Source organism: Canis lupus, chromosome 20 (assembly GCF_011100685.1).
Source record: "Canis lupus familiaris isolate Mischka breed German Shepherd chromosome 20, alternate assembly UU_Cfam_GSD_1.0, whole genome shotgun sequence".
In the NCBI taxonomy this organism is placed as follows: Eukaryota; Metazoa; Chordata; class Mammalia; order Carnivora; family Canidae; genus Canis; species Canis lupus.
In genome coordinates, this window is record NC_049241.1 from 6,618,758 (window position 1) to 6,635,990 (window position 17,233).

Sequence of the window (17,233 nt, forward strand, 5' to 3'; positions counted from 1 at the left end):
AAATTTACTGCAGAAGTAAATAATGAAGACAGTGTGGTACTGGTATGAGGATAGATGATGAATCAATGGAACTGAGAATCCAAAAATGAACCCATAATTCTATGGTGAACTGATTTTCAACAAGTGTGTCAAGACAATTCAATGGGGAAAGAAGAGCATTTCCAGCAAATAGTGCTGGGAAAAACAGATATCCACAGGTATAAGAACACAGCATAATCTGTTTCATTCCCAAGAGGGGTAAATACTAGAATTGCTTAACTCATTACTTTGTATACATTCTATGTCTGATTGAGTGTTGATTCTCCAAAACCTCTTTCTTGACCTTGATGACTAAAGTCCTTCCCCTAAGCTTTTTCCCAATCAGAGGTGAAATTTCAATAACTCTAATAGAATAATTATTCTGCTTTCAGAGTCAAGAAGTAGGAAAAAAAAGGATGGATTTTCAACTCAAACAAAAATTCAAATCCTCACTTAGCACTTTCTAGCTGTATGCAACTTTGGGAAAGTTACCTAACCATCTGCTTATATGTAAAATGGCAATAACACCTCTTTGAAAGTGTAAGGATTCAACTAGAAAATGAATGTAAAGTGCCTGGTCATAGTAACTTTTCAATGTCAGTTCACTCCTTCTCAGTTTTGTAAAATGGATGAAGCTGACACTGGACCCAACAGGCAGATACTGTGCCTCAATGTGAAACACGTCCTCAACCAGTATAGAACTCAGGGGACCTAGGGACATCTCAAAGGCACAAATGATTAAAAGAAGCAAATGGGTGGAACATCTTTATATGTGTTTAATTGGGAACCTGATTCCCAACCTAATGCAATTCATAGGCTCTTTACATCATGGCTCTGAGCCTCGCTAGGCAAGGAGATGAGTGTTTGTCAGAAGAATGAAAAGGCACACTGCTCTAATTACCACGAATGCAAAGCATTACAAATAAACATGTGTTTTCAGGGACAGAATGAAGAGATCTGTTATGGAGAGGAACTAGGAAGTTTTTGACCTACAAGATTGACTTCAATTTTTTACACAGGAGGTAAAATTACAATCTTGCCACTTCCACCTCTGATGACAAGTTTTAATAGTAAGGACACTACTGAGTTTATTACAGTGTGGAAACTTGCTGCCATCAATTTGCTGGCCCTCTTCCATTCCCCTACCCTTTTGTTTTACACAAGCATTACAAATATATCTAATACTCTAAGCCAATCAAGAATAAGAAATTAGTGTAGACTCCAGGTCACCAAGGCTCTTTCTTATCAAAATAACTTCTAAGTGTGTGAGCTTCACAATTGCATACTACCATCCAAATACTGCTGTATGGATCAAGAGTGCACAGTCTAGAGGAACCCAAAATTCATTAAGCAGTTCTAATTCAAATGATATTTACAATTCTTCATTAGTCTTCATCACTGTAACTATAATGTTCGAGTCCCTTTACAAAGGATTCCATTGACCCCTCAACCTATATCACATAGCATTCCTCTTTCTTCCCGTTTTCATCATACACAATATCTACACTAAGACCACAATATTTCCAAAATAACAATGTCTTTTCATGCCTTCCTGCCTCATTCCTCTACCTGAAATGCCTTATTCCCTCCAATCTCCTAATCTACCCAGTGAATTTCTTCCTTTAAATCTAGCTCAGATGTTCCCTCTTTGACTAATCTTTCCCAACCTCCTACCCTAGATCAAAATTAATTATACCTCCTCTATCCCTCATGGCAGTCAGAGGATAACATGAAGGCCTTGCATATACCAAGAAAATGTTAACATTGAGGGGCACCAGGGTGGCTCAGTCAGTTTAAGTGTCTGACTTGATTTCAGCTCCAGTCATGATCTCAGGGTCATGAGATCAAACCCCACATCAGGGCTCAGTGGGGAATCTGCTTGAGATTCTCTCTTTCCCTCTCTTTCTGCCCCTCCCTCTGCTCTTTCTCTCTCAAATAGGTAAATCAATCTTTTTTAAAAAAGAAAATGTTAAAGATGATATTTTGCTCATCCTAGTCGTGCCATTCATAATCTTTCACAAAGTAATATTTTAACTTATAAGAGATATTCTAAGTAAGTCTAGTGGATTTCAGGCATATATTGGTTATGTAATACTTTGCTTTGACTAAAATCTCAGGACGAAGCTCAATACATATACAACAAATTTTAAAAAAAATAGCTCATACTAATATATAGAGGATCCAAAGTATCTCTTACTTGAGTCTTCCCAGTCAGCCCTGAGGATGGTCCATGGAACTCTAACTCCAATCTGACCCTATCTCTGTATAAATTATAAAAACTTTGACCGAGAGAAGGGAAAGATTGTATCTAAAAGCATACAACAATTTAGCATTAGGGCCAGGACCCAGGTCTCCTACCTTCTAGCCCTATTATATGTCATTCTTGCCTTCCTACTCTTGGAGTTAAAAAGCCACATGAAAAAAACTGGTGTGAGAGAGAAATTGGAGGCTTAACTATCCTTAAAAATTCTACAGAAGCTTCTTCCATCAGCCTGCCAGCTAGATCAAAGGATATGCCAGTATAATACCTACCTTGAGACAGTCTTAATGACTGGATTAGAGATTCATTCGGGAGGCAGAAAGGGCCTGAGGCACTGGAGATGATGAGCAGGGAAGAGAGGGTTGCCTGGTCAGGAGGCTACTGTTTGTAGGGCCAGCTAAGTACTAAGTCTCAGAAAAGGGCCACCTGTATTATGGGCTTTCAGGGTCTTCAAGAAGAGCCCCACCCACCCACCAAAAAAGAAAAAAAAAAAGAAAGCAAAAGGCACCTCACTGACAAAATGTAGTTTCTATGTGATGTGACTGGTTTGGATTCAAGACCTAGGCTAAGCCCTATGGGTAGGTTTTCATCGCCTTCTATTAAACAATGCAGTGTGCTGTTTGAATTATAAAAAAATAAAAATAAAATAAAATAAATTTTAAAAAGACCTAGGCTAGATTCTGGTTGGCAACTATGAGTTGCCTGACTAACCTGTATGTTTTATGGCTTGTAAAATCAATGCAGTAACACTGATCTCACATGAGTATCATCTTGATTAAACAAGACAATGTAAGTAAAAGCACTTAGGGAGTACTTGGTACATAGCAGGCATTCAATAACCAGTAGTTCTATTCTCTGGTGTTAGATATAGCCCTTTTTGTTCAAATTTCTTATAACATAAAAGCTTTTGATACTTAAAATACTGCAATACTGAGTAGTAATATAATTCATAATGAATTGAATGTGTCAAACCCCTCCCCTGAAATCCATATGTTGAGCCCCTAATCCCCCAATGTGATCACATTTAAAGGTAGGGTGTTTGGGAAGTCATTAGGTTTAGATGAGGTTATAAAGGCAAAGCCCTTATAAAGGGATTTGTGCCCTTTTAAGAGTTTGAAGAGATCAGAATTCTCTTTCTACCATATGAGGATATAGCAAGAAGGCAGCATCTATAAGCCAAGAAGAGGACATTCACCAGAATTTTATTATGCTAGCACCCTGATCTTGGATTTTAAACCCCCAGAACCGTAAGAAATAGATTTCTGTTTTTAAAGCCATGAAGCCTATGTTATTTGTTATAGCACCCAAGCTGACAAAGACACAAGTATTGGTAAGGAACTCTTATAGATTGCTAGTGGGAACTTCAAATGGTAAACTCCATAAAACTCAGTAATACAGTTTGATACTATCTATTAAAGTTGAACATACATATTGCCCTAACCCAGCAAATTTCCACTCCTGGGTAGGAAACAAGAGCCTATATTCACCAAAAGACATATACAAAATTTGTTCACAGCAGCATTTTTCACAGAATCTCCAAACTGGGAACAAGTTAAGTATTTATCAACAGCAGAATAGATATATAAAGTGTGATATATTCAAGCCATGGAATATAACTGAGTAATGAAAAAGAATGAAGTAATGCTCCATACAAGAAAACAGATGAATCTCATGAACATAATGTCAAACAAAAGAAGTTAGATCCAAAAGAGTTTATACTGCATGGTTCCTTATATAAAGCTCAAGCAGGCAAAATTAATATATAATGAAAAGAGTCAAAATAGTGGTTATCTGTTGGAGGAGGAGAAGTAATGACTGAGGAGGTACTCTATCAGTTTAGCAGGTATTGGTTATGCTGTATATATTGACTTGAGTTGTGCTTTATACTTGAAAAAACCCATTGAACTATAAACTTATTATTCTGTGCACTTTTATACTTCAATGTTTAAAAAGGGAAAACGAACCTCTGGGAGAGATAATAGACTGAAGGTCATAAGGTTCCAGAACTCCTTTAGCCTAGGACTACACTCTCTGATCTCCTTATATCCACTCCTTCACTGTCATGGTCTCATTATTATAAGCCTCTAGTATCTCATAGACGGACAACCAAAACACACTCCCTAAAGTCTCCAGGCCAACACAAATTCTTCCTCCTCCCAATTTTCAACAGTCTCCAGATATCTTCCTAAGGAAGGCACTGATTGAATCACTCTCTTGGTCCAAAATCTTCACTATCCCCACCAACTATGAGATAGAGGAAAAAATCTCTGAGCTTTGCATTGAAAGTTCTTTCTTATCAGATCCCAACTTCCTCTTCTAGCTATGCTTCATTTGCCTCTAGGAAAAGGACTTAGGCAGAAAAATTCATCGTTTACAAAAGTGATAAAAAGCTTAATCCCTCCCCCAAAGTTACCCCTATTCCCTCCCCCAAAGTTACCCCCACCCCATTCTCCATCCTTCCTCACTATTTTCTTGGGGGAAAATAATACTTTAGAAAGTTCTATTTCATCTTCAAATGATAAAGATTGGCAGCAAAATATAAAGAATAAATCCAGGTCCTGGGAATAAATAAAAGTAACTTCATTTCCCTATTTTTGGTTTCCTACATGAGATAATGATAACGATTCTTTTTCACATAGCACTTCTGAATTCACAAAGCTTTCATAACCTACTTTCATAACCTACTTTATTTCAATAAAAGTTCATGATAACCCTAGAAAGCAGGCATTTTCATTGACATTTATACATAAATATACCAAGGCTTAGTGACCACTAAGATTACTTTCTAGTTCTCATACTCCTGGGATTCTCTGCAATAGATGACATTTTTTTTCTGACAACTTCCTACTACTCTTCTGAGCATCTCTCTCATCCCTATCTCTACCCCTCCACCACCAGGTGTCTATTCTATATTCTATCCCTACAGAGTGTTGCTCTCATGGTGGGGTTATAATTTCCAAGATGTTGCCTGAGAGCACCATAGTCATCCTCCTATAAGTATTAATAAATTCCAAGATTAGAATTAGGCCTCCAAGATTAGAAAATCTTTAAGATCCAAAGAAGAAATCTAAAATGTGAATGTTTAGGCAATTTAAGAAGAGGTGAGAATAATATTTAGAGGAGTTTACAGTACCCCCAAGAAATTCATATTCCTTCAACAATTTTTTGAGGCCTACTATTGGCCAGTGTGCTAAAAGCTGAGGCAAAGAATGAAACATGGCCTTTGCCCTTAAAGAACTCACAGTCTAGTATAGACTTCACAGGTGTCAACCCTACTTGTAGTACTGACTTTAGCTCAAACAATCTGACTCTTGACTCCACAATCACAGAAGTTTTTGCTTAGACCAAATTCCCAAGAAGACATTCTAGCCACTGCTATCCATTCCTCTTCATCAATAATGAATGTCCCATTCAAAATCAAACGCACCAAGGGGCTCCTGGGTGGCTCAAGTGGTTGAGTGTCTGTCTGAGTGTCTGCTCAAGGTGTGATCCCAGGGTCCTGGGATCAAGTAGCACTTCAGGCTCCCCACAAGGAGCCTGCTTCTCTCTTTGTGTCTCTTATGAATAAATAAATTAAAAACAAAACAAAAAACAAAATCAAACCACCAAGTAAGCAAATCTACAAATAAACTGCCAAAAGTCCAGAGCAACTGTTTCACACATTTATAAACAAACATTAGGGAAAACATTCAACCTTACCTGTACTCATAGAAATGCATGTTAAAACATTCAAATACTGCTTTTATACCTATTAACACAAAAAAATAATAATGGGCTGAAAGTGAGGTAAAAACAGTTGAGGGACTACAAACTGGAAAAGCTTTTTATAGGAAGCAGTACAGAAATATCAAAAGCTATATATGTCATAATTTTTTTGTCAAGTAGTTACTTTCCTGAAAATTGAAAATGCCTATAGCCTTACTATGTAATAATCATGAAAAATTCTAAGTCAACACAGTTATCTAATAGAAATATAATTGGATAAATCATGGTACAACAGCTATGAGAAAATATGTAAGTAACAATATGTAAAAAGTATAAGCAGAAAAAATATGAAATTATAGTTAGACAACAATCACAATTACATAAAAAAATGTTTGCATATGGACAAATACATTGGAAGAGAATATAGAAAAATGTGAAAGTAGTTGCTCTGTTGCTATGGTAAAATTATGAGAGAAATATGTCCTACTTAAAACTTTCTTTAATCATGTTGATATGTCAATAAATCCCACTTTACTACATTGCTTGTTTAATTGACTGTCTTCTCAAAGTATAAGCTTTGCGAAGACAGGTCAAAGTCTCTTATGCACAAGCATTACAGCACCACTTCCTACAGAATAATTCATGAAAGAATGAATGAAATACATAGGAAACACCTCACAATAAATACCCCCAAGGAGGGGAGGGGAAGTGGACCACTAAAAGTAAACAAAAGGCTGATCTCTATGTGTCTTTTTTAAGCTCTGAATATGGGAAAAGCCAAACCAACCACTAAAAAGTCTCTGGGAAGTCTTTATTTCCTCAAGGCCCCTGCCGAGATGCTCCTAAAGGGTCTGGAGAAAGACACGGGGTTCTGGGAAGTAGACACAGCAGTAGGGTACTTCCAGGATTTGAGAGGAACACACGGAATCAGAAGAGACAGGAGCTTCATATCCTTTCCCTACCCCTAAATTCACTGCTCTTTGACTCTCAGAACCTTGCATATAACTAAAGCTGGACTTAAGGGGTAGGATGTAGCAAGAGGGACAGGCTATAAGAAAAAAAAAAAAAAGGGCAGGCAGAAAAACATAGATCAGCAGGGAACAGTCTTTTTAGTAGGAACTTAAGTCTGTGACCACCTGGAACTCTGGCTAAGAAATAAATTTCCAGGTACAAAGAAAAATAAGAAGCTTTAAAGGAACTGGGCTCTGGAGTGAAAATCTCCTTTCTTGACAACTTAAAATCAGTCTGAAATATACCAAAGACACGAGAAGGATTCTAAGTCATAAAAATATTATAAGCATTAACAAAAACACATTGGGAAAGGAGCTAATCTTTAAGTTGTTTTTCAACCAACCTACGCAGCACCTGTCACAGACCATACAGGCTCTTTCCAGCTTAAGCAATTTTTTTATCCATCCTCAGTGCTTTTAGGCAAAAGTGTCAAAATTGACTAATGTAGAGCTCAGAAAGGAGTTTAGCTGCATAGAGAAAAGGGACACTGAGTATGGAAAAAAGAACACAAAGAAAAATCTAGATTTTAGATGTAGCTCTACTTATTTCAAGTTGTAACTATAAGTGAATCACAATCTACCTGAGCCTTGGTTTCCTAATTATAACAGGAAGTTATACCAACTTACAAGGTTAAAGTAACAACTAAGTGAAGTGACACATGCAAGTCAGAGTACATAATAAATAATAAAGTTTTATTTAAATGTATGACTTTATTACAGAATCTTTAAATGCTACAATTTCCTTCCAGGGTCAAAGTTAAGTTGAGTGCATTTTTTTTCCAAGCAAATCTGAATGCATTAGCTATTTGAAAGCTACAGGAAAATCAGTCTTATCCCACTTTGCCAAGTCAACTCACAGTTTATTCTTTCAAAGCGTAGACTTTTCATGTGAGCAAGTGGCAATAAAGAATGATTCTCCTTTTCCCCAATCTGAGTGCTGAAATTCCACTATTCATTAGATAGGATTAGAGTTTTTCTATTTTCCAGATCCTTTTATGAAAAAAGCAAAAACCTGTGAAAAGGAATTGCCAATAACCAATTGCCAATAACCATTAACAACTCCTGGCTAAGCAAAAATTAACTCAGTCTGCTGAAAATTAAAGACTAGGAAATAGGGATGCCAACAATAATTTGGCTTACAATTCCCAAGAACCTCCTAACTTCAAGGAATTTCCAACCACCAAAATTTCCCCAATTCCCACATTTCAGCACCTAAAAGTCAATCATACTAGTTCTTACACTGAAAAATAAGACCTCATGTCCCAGTTTTGTTTCAGAAAATATGTTTACCTCTGGAATGGGTCCCAGGTCATTTATAGAACATATGTCTGTGGACACAGAATGAAAGGTATCAACAGGGAGAGAAGGCATAGAAAAGCAAAAAAAAAAAAAAAAAAAAAAGATTAAATTAAAAATCACCACCTCCACAGTTTTGAGTATAATCAACTGCCCTGATTCTAGGAAAAATATATTTGCTTCCCTAAACTCCTACTTCTCATAACTGTCCATGACAATACTTAAGAGGAAATTGAGAAATTCTTCCTCATATCAACTCTCAATCCCACCTGTTGCAATAGTTTCAATCCATATATATTTAAATCTATATGGTACAGTTTGCAACTTGACCTCCCAACAATCTTATGAAGAAAGAAGGACGGGTATTATTATTACAATTTTAAGGATGAGGAAATTGAGATTCAGAAACTTGTTATGCCTGAATAACAAGTAGACAATAGGTCTAACATGGGTAGACCATGACTTCAAATCTATGCTTTACAGAATACCATGGTGCTTCCCTAAGGTCTTTTGGCTCCATTCTTTCCAAAGAATACCAGTCTCAATCTTCCTGTCATCACCTTCCATGACAATGTTCACTAGCTTTTTGTGTTAGAACCCAGAAGTTTCTGCAAGAGACCCTTGAGGTAGTATTAAAGAGAAATCATTAAGCTAAACACCCTCGGAAAACAAAGAAGTTTGTTAAATGGCTGGAAGAACTGATATTCTTGCCCATGTCATTTAAGCTTCCAACTAGATTAGCCATCCACCTAGTTCTATGGCACTTGCAACTCAGTACAGGAAGCCCATAGTAAAGTATACAAGATCCAAAGCCAAAGATCTGAGTTCTAGTCCTGACTCTATCATTTCCTAGCTATGTGAGCTTGGGTAACGACTCCATCTTAATTCCTTTATACATAAAATGAGAATAACATTAATTGTGCTCCACAATTTATGTATACAATGGAATATTACTCAGCCATTAGAAATGACAAATACCCACCATTTGCTTCAAAGTGGATGGAACTGGAGGGTATTATGCTGAGTGAAGTAAGTCAATCAGAGAAGGACAAACATTATATGTTCTCATTCATTTGGGGAATATAAATAATAGTGAAAGGGAATATAAGAGAAGGGAGAAGAAGTGTGTGGGAAATATCAGAAAGGGAGACAGAACATAAAGACTCCTAACTCTGGGAAACTAACTAGGGGTGGTGGAAGGGGAGGAGGGTGGGGGGTGGAGGTGAATGGGTGACGGGCACTGAGGGGGGCACTTGACGGGATGAGCACTGGGTGTTATTCTGTATGTTGGCAAATTGAACACCAATAAAAAATAAATTTATTATAAAAAAATAAAATAAAATTTAAGATTAATTGTTCCAAAAAAAAATTGTGCCCCACAAATACTATTGTGTGGTGGATTAAATGAGACAATGGATGTGGTAAGACTCAAAGAATAAAACTTCTACAAATAAGCCATCTCAAAAACATCTTCCCCAGAGGCTGTTTCAAAACACTAGTAATCGGTGTTTTCTAAACTATATGCAACTAATACAACCAAAATGAAGGAATATTCATCTAGGTTTGTCCTATTTTTCAAAATTATTTTTAGTGTCATAGAAATCTGTCTACAAATTATTTTACTTGATTTGAAGTCTTCTATAAATACTCATATGGTAAGCTGTTGTCTTAAAGCTGCTGTGAAAATCTGCTCATCATGGTAGAACATTACTGAACTCTCCATGTCCCGGACACTGCATTAGACATTTTCAGTTTACTTTGACTAATTGTCTTAAGAATCTTTTGAGATATGTCTTATTTCCTCTTTATAGATGAAGAAACTGAAGTTCAGAGAGAACAAGAAATTGCCCAAAGTCAAATGTGTGTCATTGTCATTGAGGATAAGAAACATCAAGGTGTTTAGTGTCAAGAAATTTGAAACACGATTTATCTAGTGTTTACACAGTATATTCAGTAAGAGAATGGACTCAGAGCCGGACTACCTGGGTTCAAACCCTGGACTCACTATGAGCTTTAGTTTCTTCATTTGTAAAATTAAGTTCATAACAATAATCTATTTCATAACCTAGTAAATAAGTTAATACATCTACTTAGAACAGCACCTGCCTGTCAGAGTATATCCAATATATGAGGTATTACCATCCATCATTTCTCCCACACTGCTTATCCAAACTTCTCCTCACTAATCACTCAGCCTTCAAAGGCTAGCTCAGATCTACCCTTCATGTGAAACATTTTCTGACTTCATCAGCCCATAGAAATTTCTTCCTTCTCTGAAACCTCTATACTGTAGAAATCACTTGATTTCTAAGAACTTCTGAAGATAGGTGATTTAACCCAAATCCCTAAATTTTGAAATAGAAATTGAAGCTTAAGGAGTTAAATTGCCTATGATGACACAAAAAAAATTAATTGGCAGAGTAGACAATTGAATCTGGATATTTTAAATGTTTACAAAGCTCCTTCTACTATACTCTCCTTTTGTTTTGAGATTCTACACAACTTCTTAAAGCTGAAAGCATATACTCTATAATTAACTGATTTTAAGTATTTAACTGGCCTTGTGAGCTTCATGGCAACTAACACACTAAAGTTAGTAGCTTTTTGCTGATTGATTAGCAGATCAATCTTTCACTGATGCCCTTTTGTCCAACAGTTAAGGTGTTAATACTTTAACACTTTGCAGCACAGAATGCAACAGAACTTAAATTCTCACCATCAGGGAGTGATAGGGGCCAAAAAGGGAAACCTATTCATATGTATCCCTAGAATTGCATTACAGAATTGCATTGTAGTGCACAAATTTGGAGCCCTGCACCATGACTTGAGGCACAGCATGCTCCAGCATGATTGCCCCTACACATACAGCTCCTCTCTGGATTATTATTGGAACCTGGAAGTATAAAAGAAACAGTCTTCAGTTGAGTTTTCATTATTAATATTAGGGCCCTTCAAGGATTTGAGTCCACAACAGAAAAAAGACACTTCAATTTCCTCCCACAAAGCCCAAGCCTCTTTTTGCAGGATAACCCCAGGCTAAAGTTATTGCATAAAGTTGCTAGGTCCCTTGAGCAGAGAAATAAATATGGGGTATATATCCTGGAAAGTTATTATATCTGTACTTAGGAGGACTGGAATGGAAGAATGGTCCTAGACAGAAGGAAAAAAGAAAGAACAGGCCCTAAAATTTGAGAAAGTCTAAACTAAACAAAGACATCAGCCTATGCTGAAAAGGGGGAAGAAATAGAGAGCAAATGGCTGTTCTCCAGAAAACATGCATGGAGTGTTTATGCCCATCTAAAAACAAAAAGGGTGTTAGAGAGAGGAAGAATAGGTACATCATCTTGTAAGGGAGGCTAGTAATAATAATTAATGCTTTTATAGCACTTTATAATTTATAAAACATTTTTTTAATATATCACTTCTTAATGAATAGTCACTTTGGCTAATGCAGCTATTGTTTGTTTATATTTACAGGGAGCTGAAGAGTTGCTTTTGATCATCATTCATATGTTCATAATTTTTTCATAAGTCATTGATTGGTCCAACAAATAACTATTGAAAACTTTCTTTGTCATACCAAATGCTGGGGATATCAATATTAAAGTTGCAGTCATTGTCCTCAAGAGGATCTCAGAGTTGAAGGTGAGGAGATGAGAAGATAAAATGTGATTATAACACAATAAATTAATTGCTATGACATAACTAAGTACATTATGATTTCTAATACAAATTGAAAGAATTAAGAAATGAGTAAGTCTAGTTCTTGTTGACTCTTCAATAATCAACAACTGAATTGAATCTTGAAGATTATCCAGGCAAAAACACAGAAGAAGCCTTTCAGGTAGTAGGAGTAGTACAAATTTAGGGACATGGCAGATTCAGTTAAACCTAAGTAGTTGGTCATAGCTATCAAAGTAGGTGGGGAATCAAAAAAGGGTAGAACTGAAGAGGTAAGCAGAGTCAGATCATGAAAAGCTTACTATGTATTCAACATTTTTCAGTCACAATGCTGTTTAATTCCTCAGAATTATCCTTCGGATAATCCAAAGGAATTTTTTTCACTAAAGAGAAAGAAACAAGCAGCTTGAGTGTCCCACGATTGGATTGGTTTTTTGGTTTTTTTTTTTTTTAAGACTTTATTTATTCATTCATGAGAGACACAGAGACATGGGCAGAAGGTAAAGCAGGCTCCTCAGGGGAGCTCAATGTGGGACTCGATCCCGGGACTCCAGGATCACAACCTGAGCCAAAGGCAGACGTTCAACCACTGAGCCACCCTGGCATCCCTAGAGTGTTTTATACTGAGGAAAAGTTTTTTGGATGGTGGGGGAGGGAGGCAGAATTAACTTCAAAAAAATGAGCTCCATGAGAGCCAAGTATCAATATAGGCTAGGGAAGAGAACCTCAGTCCTTAATTTTATTTCATCTGCCTTTACTCTGCTCAAAGCTGCCATGGGCCAGATAATACTTTACAGTATTGAGGGCTGCTATGGCTCTCATTCAGAGTCAAATCTCTAAAGATTTATGATTTGGACTGATTGAAAACTGGTAACTAAGTTAATTTGTATTTCATACAGCATAAGAGCAAAAGCATTCTAATGCTTGTATATACAGTGAATAAAGAGGATTTCCAACATAACAACATATACCTCTTATCCTAGAATACTTTTTTCTCACCCTTGTTCCTTTCTATCCCTTTTCTCATTCTCTGGATCTCTCTATCCTTAGCTCAATTTGGCAAAGATTTACTGAATTCAAACTATGTGTCAGACACTGCTGAATGCTAAGGATATAAAAATGAATAAAACACTAAGTCTGCTGCAAAGAATTCTCCATCACACAAATAGATCATTGTGTTGAGTCCAGTGATAAAGATATCCACATGATTGAAAGCATGGAGGGGACAGAGGTGCCTAATATATCCAGGGGGTAAGAGAAGACTTTCTGAAAAAAAAAGGAAATATTCATCTCAGTCTCTAAGATATATGAGTTTACTCAAGAAAAAGAAGCAAAGAGAAAGATAGATAATTGCAGGAGTGAACAGCATAAACAAGGACAAAGGAAAGGAATGCCATAATGTGTGTATGGAACTACAAATAGTTCAATAGTGCTGTAAATTGAAGTTTAGGGATGGAAATGGTTAGCAGATTGGACAAGAATGCATGGGTCAAATCACAGGAAGGTGATGAACTTCACCTATCAGAAATGGGATAGGACACAAAAAGCTTTAAGAAAAGGAATGAATAAGTCAGATTCATATTTTAAATAGTTCATTCAAGCTATTAAGTAAAAACCATGATAAGACTTGCAAGTTCTAGGTGAAATTAATGAGAACTTGAATAAGCAAACGTCAGTGTGTCAGTGTCCTCAGTTGAGACAGAGAATATGAAAAGAGCTGGAATGGGGATCCCTGGGTGGCGCAGCGGTTTGGCGCCTGCCTTCGGCCTAGGGCGCGATCCTGGAGACCCGGGATCGAGTCCCACATCGGGCTCCCGGTGCGTGGAGCCTGCTTCTCCCTCTGCCTGTGTCTCTGCCTCTCTCTCTCTCTCTCTCTGTGACTATCATAAATAAATAAAAAAATTAAAAAAAAAAAAAGAGCTGGAATAGGAGGAGAGATAAGGTCTTCAACACTGGAACAAATGATCCTGAGTTACTTCCAACCATCCAAATGGAGACATCCAGTAGGCAACTAACCATGTGTGTAAAGGTCCAGACAATGTTCTGGTCTAAAGACGGAGATTTGGAAACTGATTGCATTTAGGAGGTTAACTGACATCTTGAGAGTAGATGGGAAAGTATGCAGAGTGAAAAAAAGAAGTGGGAAGAAGATGGGACTCTGAGGAAAACTTAATGAGGTAAGCAAAGAAAAAGAACACAAAGAGTAAGAAGGAACTTTAAAAAGACAGGTATGAACAAAGATTGCCATATTCAGACGCCAAGGGACTTCTAAATGGAAGATAAACAGTGTCAAGCCAATCCATGAAAGGATAAATTGACATCTTCCTTTGGATTTAGCAATGAGATAACCTAGCAAGAACAATTTCAGTATTATGGAGATGGAAGATGTCAGTGCAGGAGGGGAAATATATGATAAGAAAGTAGAGACAAGAGTGAGATTGCTATTTCCCATCTGGAAGAATGATTAAGAAGGTGGAGAGCACATTCTGCTTATTTATTTACAAGGACAGAGCAACCAGTAGAAAATGAGAGAATGAAAAGGAGGAAAAAGGGGTGAAATTTAGAGCAAAGACATGGAGAGCACAGAGGGGTTGGGTCTTTTTTTAAACAAGACGACAGCATCCTCACGCTCTGAGAATGGAATAAAGAAAATGAGCATTGAGGTAAGATAGAGAAGCAGAACAAGAGCATTCTACAGGAACTATGTAATAATAGCATGGAATCCTGAAAGTCATGTATGTGTTCAGAAGAGTGTAATCCAGGATATAGCAAAAGTTTAGGATTGAGAGTAGTGACAATGAAGCTGAAAAGATAAACTGGAGTAGGTTATAAATGAGCCTCATAAGCAACAATGTGTTGGAGAAGAATGTTAAAAAGAAAATTAACTGTAGTATTTGTGAATGCTTTTGCTTTAATATTTTGAATGAAATGTGAATAGGAGAAAAGAACACAGACACACCTTTCAAAGCCATTCTGTTTCTGTCTTCATTTCCCTCTGTAACCACTCTTCCCTAGTCACAAGTGAAACTGAAGCAGAGCTATTTTAGAATTTATTAAATCAGAATTTGAGGTCTTGTCCCTTATGGTTAAAATAGCTGAGCCAGGGGATCCCTGGGTGGCTCAGCGGTTTAGCGCCTGCCTTTGGCCCAGGGTGTGATCCTGGAGTCCCGGGATCGAGTTCCGCATCAGGCTCCCTGTATGGAGCCTGCTTCTCCCTCTGCCTGTGTCTCTGCACCTCTCTCTCTCTCTCTCTCATGAATAAATATAAAAAATCTTTTTAAAAAATAGCTGAGCCAAATGGGTAATATCTTTTTTTTAAAAAAAGTTAAATTATATTTCCTTTCAAAAAATACCAAAGAAAGCCTTCAAAAATTTTGCTTTTGAGCCAGTAGCCTTCAATTTAAAAAACATATAGATTCTTCATCCTTAAAGTGTGCACAATAGTCAAGAAAACTGCACACTAAAATTTGGGGAACTCAAAGGGACCAAAATAGGTTGGGTACCTGCTGTTGGAAACAGGGAAGAAAGCAACAATCAGTAGTATGGCTCTTTACCCTTTAGAAGGTGCTTTTCCAAAACTTTATTTTATTCAATTCTCACAACATAGCTATGAGATAGACATGTTTTTATCTCCATTTCACACATAAAGGAACTAATTTTTGTCTGTGTTATTCCAGAACCTAGAACAGTGTCTGGCATATGGTAAGTCTACAATGAAAAAGGAAAAGGGGCTCAGAGAGGTTATGTAACTCTGATTAACGTCATATGGTTAAGGGTGGAGCCAGGTCTCAACCCTAGGTCTTCTGACCCTCACATTGTTTCATCGTACTGAAGAGAAGAAAAGAGTAAAATGATTGAATACAATCATAATCTGCTTTCCAATTTTACGTGAACTGATTACAATTTCAGAAATGCCTGCTGTTAAGCACAAACACCAAGGCCAGTATACTTCCTCCTATTCTTAGTCATGCTGCATTGGCATCTTTAGAGTTCAGAGATCTATAGTATTTGCTCACTCTTTATTCCCTCCATAGGTCACCTGCACTATTCTAAGTTACGTCCTCCTGCTGCACTGTAGTAGTATCTGCAGAACAGAAAAGCCTTTTATATCATCCTCTCTTCTCTCTAGAAAGCTATATGTAGCCTTCTGGCATTCAATTGCATCTACGTGGAAAGTTAAAGGATGACAGACAATGCCACCCAATGATTATGCAGGTCTTATTCACAAGATTTTAGTGTGATGCAACATTCCATCCTGAGGCTACTATGTTTAACCACACCCTCACTCTGTAATGGATATGATCCTGAAAAAGCTATGTACATATAAAATTTTTGTAAAGTAATTTCAAAAGCAGTGGGGTGCTTACTATTTAAGCGAATTATGAGGTAAATTCTTTTGCAAAAGAAACCTTTTTTATAACAAAAAATTTTTCTGCTGGCAAATTCATCTTGTATGTGTGGGAATCTAACAATTAGGGTTTAGAACATGACATTTCAGCTTAATAGCTATTTGCTATGACCTAAACAGCTAATTTTGGGCAAGTGACTACTTTTATGAGTTTGTTTATTCATCTATGAAATATTCTTTCTACTGTTTAGAATCACTGTGAGGATAAAATGAGATAATGTGTATCCATATGTTGTATAAACTCCTTAGCATAGTATACATGGCAGGGATCAAGATATAAAGTCTGTCAGCCAATACTTCAATGTATGTATATAAAAGTTCTTAGATCAGGAAGAGGAATTTAACCACAAGTCCCTAAATCCCATCAAGAGGAGGTAAGAAAGAGGTACTGAATGGCTAGTACTCAAAGATGAGCCTTTCATCCAAAGACATGTTTAGTCACTTATTGACCTATGCCTCTTCTTCCACGGATTTACAAGCACTATGCCATAAAATATAAAGTTTTTTTTTAAAGAAAATGACACAAAAACTGTACCATGCAAATACAGTGGTACTATAAAGGATCTTACAGAATGTCTGTTTCAATCCTGTCATTGAACAGATTTTAGAAAATCAAAATCCAAAGAGGCAAAGTGATTTACCTAAGGATATACAATGGCACAAACATTTCTAACCACAGCTTCATTTTCTAGGACAGTCCACCTTTATGGATGCTAATTACCATACTATAATAAATTCTACTTAAATGTCCATCCTCTCCCCTACTGGACTGGAAGATCCTAGCAAACAAAGCCTATGTCCAACTTATTCTTATATCCCCAGCATGTGGCTTGTGTTAGGTGCTCCACTACATTG

The 17,233-nt window shown here is 36.9% G+C and overlaps 1 protein-coding gene across 1 annotated transcript in view; it reads right to left on the reverse strand.

Annotated features, from left to right (window-relative positions):
- The window catches only part of SYN2 (synapsin II), a 200,781-nt gene that overhangs the window by 176,567 nt on the left and 6,981 nt on the right, over positions 1-17,233 (reverse strand). The window lies entirely within an intron of this gene.